Consider the following 7055-nt stretch of genomic DNA (forward strand, 5'->3'; position numbering starts at 1 on the left):
TTTCCTACTGCTAAAAATGCCATGTTAGTGTTCTTAGATTCTTATTCTGGAATTTTGAACATTTTTTTTTCCCTCAGTTCAAGTTTAATAGAAACAACAAAAGACAAAAAGTGATGCCCTACTACTGTACATAACAGTTGGCCTGCCCCATAACAGCTCAGGCCCTTCTCTCCAGAGGAAGGAAGGCTGGCCTCCCCAACCCCTGCAGGAAAGGCCTGTCCTGTCCCCACACCACATCTGCACAGAGTCTAAAGTCTTATGTTCTAAGCAGGACAACAGTACAAAAGAGATCTTGTTTTCATGGCCACCCACTGCAGCCCAGCCCTAAAATGACCCGGCACTCACCTCTGCTTACAGAAATATTCTTTGCTCTTCTGGACATCAGGCTTGATGGTATCACTGCCAGGCTTCCAGCCAGCTGGGCACACTTCCCCACGCTTGTCAGGAAACTGGAAGGCCTGAACCAGTCGCAGAGTCATCCACAGAGCGGCCGACAGGAAGATCATCTACCATGATCTGCCTAAGGATACCTTTATCATCAATGATAAAGAGGCCCCTGAACGAGATGCCTTCATCAGCCTTTAAGACTCCATAGTCCGGAGCAATGGTGCGCTTGGGGTCTGATACCAAGGGAATGTTCATGGGTCCCAGTCCTCCTTGGTTCTTGGGTGTGTTGATCCACGCCAGGTGACAGAAATGAGAATCCACAGAAGCACCGATCACTTGACAGTTGAGTTTCTTAAATTCTTCTGCCCTGTCACTGAAAGCGATGATCTCCGTGGGGCACGCAAAGGTGAAGTCAAGAGGATAAAATCAGAATACAATGTATTCTCCTTTGTAGTCAGATACGCTGAGGTCTTTGAACTGGCCATCTGGCCTAACAGCTGTGGCTTTGAAGTTGGGGGCAGGATGCCCAATTTTGGCATTTCCTGAAGACATCTTGTTATCGGAGCTCTGAGAAGAAAAACACCAAAGACAAGGCAGGAAGAAGACCTGGAATTTTGAACATGCTGAAAACACATCAGTCAGTTTCACCACAAAGCCCTAGATTTCAAATTACATTTATTTTTCAATGCTGGTGAAGCATCTTTTACTTATTTCTAGTTGACTTTGTATTGTATTCCAATAAATTGTTATGTAAACATTTCCAGGCTTCTCTAATTCCCATCCTTATGCAATCCTACCTTCATCAACAGATGATATATCCTGCTCAGAATAAAGACTAGAAATTGGTAAGACAGGTTATTTGTGCCTTCTTCAATTTCTTTCAGCAAAGTCTTAGCTTTGATTTGCACAGATCTTTTACTTCCTTGGTTAAATTTATTCCTAATATTTTATTGTTTTTGATGCTATTGTGATCAGGATAGTTTATTCCTTCTTTTGGTGCCTCATAATTAGCATAAGGGAATGCTACTGATTTCTGTGGGTTGATTTTATAACCTGCCACATTGATTCATTCCAATGGTTTTTTGAATGATTCTGGGATTTTTCTATATATAAGATTAAGTTGTCAGCAAATAGTACTTTTCCCTTCCCAATTTGGATGCCTTCTCTTTGTCTTGCCTAATTCCGCTAGCTGGGATTCCAATCATATATTGAATAGAAGTGGTGAGTGGGCAACCTTGTCTTATTCCTGATCCCAGAGGAAATCTTTTTTCAATTTTTCTCCTTTAAGTATGACGTTGGCCGTCTGTTTATCATCTATCCCCTTTATTATTTTGAGATATGTTCATTCTATACCCAATCCGTTAGGAGTTTTTATTATGAAAGTATGTTGCATGTTGTTGTGCAATGTTTTTTCTACATCTTTTGAGATAATTTTGTGATTTTTATTTTTTGTTTTATTGATGTGATGAGTTACATTTATTGATTTGTGGGTGCTGAGTCCTCCCTGCATCCCAGAGATAAACCCCCTTTGGTCACGTTGTATAATCCTTTCAATGTGTTCTTGAATCCAGTTTGCTACAATTTTATTGAGAATTTTTGCTTTATTTATTAGGAATATTGGTCTATAGTTTTCTTGCGGTATCCTTATCTGGTTTTAATATCAAGGTAATACCGGCTTTGTAGAATGAGTTTGGAAGTGGTACCTCTTCTGTGATCTTTTCTAAAAGAGATTGAGGAGGATTGGTGTTAATTTTTCTTTGAATGCCTCATAGAATTCTCTAGTGAAGCCATCTGACCATATAGTTTTCTATCTTGAGAGTTTTTTGATTACTGACAATCTTTTTACTCATTACTGGTTTGTTCAGATTTTTTATTTCTTCCTGATTCATTCTTGGCCAGTTGTGTGTTTCCAGAAATGTATCAGTTTCTTTTAGATCACATAATTTGTTGGCATGTAACTTTACATAGTAGTCTCTTATGATTTTCTGTATTTCTATAATATCTGTTGCAATGTCTCTTTTATCTCTAATTTTATGCATATGAGTCTTTTTTTAGTCTAGTTAAAGATTTGTCAATTTTGTCTGTCTTTTCAAAGAATTATCTTTTGGTTTTGTTTATTCTATTGTTTTTCTAATCCATATTTATTTCTGTTCTGATTTTTATTATTTTCTTCCTCCTACTAACTTTAGGCTTAATTTGTTCTTCTTTTTCTAGTTCCTTGAAGTGTAAAGTTAGGTTGCTTATTTGAGATCTTTTTAATTTCCTAACATATGTGCTTATTGCTATAAACTTTCCTCTCAGAACTGCTCTTACTGCATCTCCCAAATTTGGTATGTTGTATTTTCATTTTCATTTGTTTCAAGATACTTTATTTACCTTTTGATTTCTTCTTTGATCTGTTTGATTTATTTTTTGATCCATTGATCAAGTGTGTTATTTCCCACATATTTGCAAATATACTCATTTTCCTCTTGTTGATTTTTAATTTCATGCCACTGTGGTCAAAGACGATTGGTATGATTTCAGTCTTCTTAAATTTGCTAAGATTAGTTTTGTGGCCTGTTAAATAATGATCTATCCTGGAGAATGTTGCATGTGCATTTGAGAAGGATGTGTATTCATTCAGTTGCTACTGGATGGAATTTATACATCTACATTCCTATTAAGTCCACTTTTCAAAAGTTGGTTCAATTCCAGTATTTCCTTGTTGATTTTCTGTCTGGACAATCTATCCATTGTTCATAGTAGAGTGCTGAAGTCCCCTATTATTATTGTATTTCCCCTATTTCTCCCTTAAGATCTATTAGTATTTGATCCATATGTTTTTAGTGATCAGATGTTGGGAACATATATGACTGTTATATCTTCTTGGTGTATTGAACCCTTTATCATTACATAATGACCTTCTTTGTTTCTTGTTACCATTTTTGACTTGAAGTTTATTTTGTCTAAGTATAGCTATACCTGCTTTCCTTTGATTACCAAGTGCTTGGAGTATCATATTCCACCCTTTACTTTGAGTCTATTTTTTTTTTTTTTTTTTTTTGGAGTTGAGTCTTCTGAAGGTAGTATGTAATTAGGCCTGTTTTTCAATCTATACAACCACTCTATGCCTTTGGATCAGTGAGTTCATTTATGTTTAGGGTGATAATTGATATATGAGGACTTAATACCAACATTTTATCTTTTGTTTTCTGGTTGTCTTGTACCTCCACTGTTTCTTTTTCTTTTTGCCCTGTTTATCCTTGTAGATTGGTGGTTTTCTATGATGATTTTTTCAGTTTCCCCTTTCTTGTGTTTTGTCTCTTTGCTGTAGGTTTTTGTTTTGTGCATATCAAGAGGTTAATATAAAATGTTTTATAGATCAAATAGTCCCTTTTCTGCTGATAGCAACTTATCTTTATTTGCCTATATAGGTCTCATCATTTTCCTCCTCCCCTTTTATATTTTTGTTGTCACAAACCATCCTTTTTTATGCTGTGAGTTTCTTACCAAACTGGAGTAGCTATAGTTATTTTTAATGCTTTTTCCCCCTTTAATCTTAATGCTGTAATTGTTTAACACCCTGTTCTAAAGGAGTTACAGTTTTCCAGTTCTGTTTGTTTATCACATTACTCAAAATCTTGTGTCATTTGGGGCTTTTGTTTTTTCTGGTAGAAGAGCTCCTTTCAACATTTTTTGTAAGACAGGTCTAGTGGTAGTAAACTCCCTCAGCTTTTGTTTGTCTAAGAAAACTTTAATTTCTTGTTCATATCTGAAGAATAACTTAGCTTGATAGGGTACTCTTTGCTGCCAATTCTTATCTTTCAGTACTTTGAATACATCATTGTACTCTCTTCTTCTGGCCTACAGAGCTCTACTGAGAAATCTGCTGATAGTCTAATGGGAAATTCTTGGTAGGTTTTCTTTTCTTTCTTTTTTTTTTTTAATCCTGACTGCCTTTAGGATTCTCTTTATCATCGACTTTTGACAGATTTATTATAATGTACCTTGGAGAGGGTCTTTACATTGTGAGAGTAAGTGATCTACTGGCTTCATGGACTTGTATGTCTAGTTCTTTCCCCAGGTTTCAGAAGTTCTCGGTTGTTATTTCTTTAATAACCTAACCCTTTCTCCTTCTGGTATACCCATTGTTTGTATGTAGGCTCTCATAATGGAGTCTGATAGCTCTTGTAGGATTGCTTCACTTTTTAAAATATTAGTTCTCTCTCCTTTTACACCCGAATCATTTCTAGATTTCTATCCTATACTTCATTTATTTTTGTCTCTTCCATCTGATCTTCTCTATTCCCAGTGTTTTCTAATGTGTTATTCATCTCACTGAGTTCTTCAGCTCCAAAATTTCTGTTTGGTTCTTTTTCAAAATTTCAGTCTCTTTGGTAAAGTACTCCTTCTTTACATGTATTTTATTCCTGAATTTTCCTGTAGCTCATTGAATGTCTTTATAAAAGCTATTTTTGAATTCTCAGATCCCAACCTTACCTGGTTGGAGTTGGGTTGCTGGAGAATTGTTATTTTATTTTTGTGATATTACCATTTTCCATGGTGTTTGATGATGTACCTCTGACAGTGCATTTGAAGTAATAAACACCCTCTTTATTAAGGTGAAGTTTTATTTACTTTGAGTTTAACAGTTCAGTAGGGTGGGAATTAGAGGCCTTTCTTTTGTTTTCCAGCAGGTGATGCTATAGCACAAGTTTTTGGTTTCTCTAACCTGCGTTGACTGGTGGTTCTGTTTTGGGAGTGGGCTCTGTCTATCCTCTACCTCCTCTGCCAGAGGGCTCACTGGTTGTTGTTGCTTGTGCCTTTGAGGTTACAGGTGCTGCTGCCACTTCTCCCCTGGTTCTGTGCTGTTCCTTCAGTTCCACCACATCCATGAGGTGCAATCCAGCCACCTTCAGATATACAGATGTATAGACCTTCCCAGTGGCCTGGTGAGCTATATGGAGGAAATTTTGTTAGGTTATGAATGTTTTGTTGGTTGTAAATTGAAAAGGAGAGACAAAGGGAAGGACTCATGCTGTCATGATGCTGATGTCACTCCTCATTCTTCCTCCTTAATCGATTGGTTTGTTTGGTTTTTCAGTAAAACATTCCTAGAAAAGTGATCTTTTAAGAGTTGAAACTACCTTGAGCTGGAAGAAGACTGGTTCAAGTTCTTTGTAAAGTTGTTGAGCATCTATGAATCTGTTTTTTTGATTTTCAATACATGTGATACCTCGTCTAACAAGATCTTTTTGTGAAAATTGATTTGGTATACACATACACACATACGTGAATACATTCTGTAAAAGGTCATAGGACATCAGGGAGGTAGTTATGTTTTAGGAAAAAGGTTGTTTTTTTTTTTTTTAAACTACAGGCTTTCTTTTGTTCTACGTTCTCTCTACTATCTCATCTGCTAAACTCTAAATTATTTTGTCTTATTTAATCAGATTGAATGCATTACTCACACTTGAGAAGGAATCTGATATAATCTTTAAGGCTCTCCTCAGGAAATTATAATTAAGAAAAGGGTAATTTTTGACTACAGAATTATGATTAAAATTCACATAAGGAAATTATCTTGAAATAATCTTCTGGGAGCAAAGAAGGCAAGACAATATTAACAAAGGAGTTAACTTAGCAAAGGCAGTGATAAGCATGTCAACCAAAAACTTGAGAAAATATTTGCAAATAAACTTCAATAATCTGCCTTTGAATATTCAACTGTTTGGTGCATATTTCTTTGTGAAATAGGAAAACTAAAAATGAATAAACTTGAATTAATAGTTTTGCCTAAATGGATGTAGAAGACTTTTAGTCATTACAACTTAACCTTTTAGCTGAATAAACATGCTGTTTCCAAAGACAGAATCTAGAAAACCAATCTAAAGGATTAATTGCCCTCACTGAACCACCCTATAAGAAAGCAGTCCTGATTAATTTGAAGTGACATCATTGTTGAAGTGCTTTATGTCATCTTTCTTCCACTTTGCATGTGTATCCATAACCTAAGACTCTAGGTTGGTCTTTGGTGAAATGATTTCTTTTTAAAGATTTATATATTTCAGAGAGATAGAGAGAGAAAACAAGCAGGGGGCAGGGGAGGGGCAGAGAGAGAGGAAGAGAGAGAAAGAATCTTCAAGCAGACTCCCCACAAAGAGTGGAGCCTGACTCAGGGCTTGATCCCAGGACCCTGACATCATGACCTAAGGCAAAATCAAGAGTCGGCCACTCAACCCACTGAGCCAACCAGGCACCCTGGTGAAATGATTTTTTAAAGCACACATATAGTTAAATATATCTGTGTGTATACACACACACACAACTTTTGTAACATAATATTTGTATATGGAATACTATTTTTCCAGACCCTTTCTTTCTTTCTGCCTCAGGCTGTACAGTTGCTGTTTTCTCAAATGGTGCTTATTCCCCCTGGGTCTTTATTCTGCTAAATCCATCACCTCCGTTCCATCTCTGATAAAATGCCACATACTGCAATTTCCTTTCTTGACAACCTTATCTAAATAGAAGCCAGGACTTAAAGAACAAGTCTAATCTAGTTTTTCAGGATAATTTTTCACACAGTTAAAGACAACTGAGTTTTCTCTTTTATCTTCTGGTTCTGTGCACGGTCATCATTCCTGTAATTGTCTTCTAAATGTTTTCCAGTTTATCATTGTACC

The 7055-nt window shown here is 36.2% G+C and overlaps 1 pseudogene; it reads right to left on the reverse strand.

Annotated features, from left to right (window-relative positions):
* Window positions 1–341: 341 nt before the first annotated feature.
* On the reverse strand, window positions 342–939 carry LOC112825936 (peroxiredoxin-1 pseudogene; annotated as a pseudogene).
* Window positions 940–7055: the final 6116 nt, after the last annotated feature.

This window comes from Callorhinus ursinus, unplaced genomic scaffold (genome assembly GCF_003265705.2).
Source record: "Callorhinus ursinus isolate GAN/ISIS: 27379988/994484 unplaced genomic scaffold, GSC_fseal_2.0 scaffold4, whole genome shotgun sequence".
Lineage (NCBI taxonomy): Eukaryota > Metazoa > Chordata > Mammalia > Carnivora > Otariidae > Callorhinus > Callorhinus ursinus.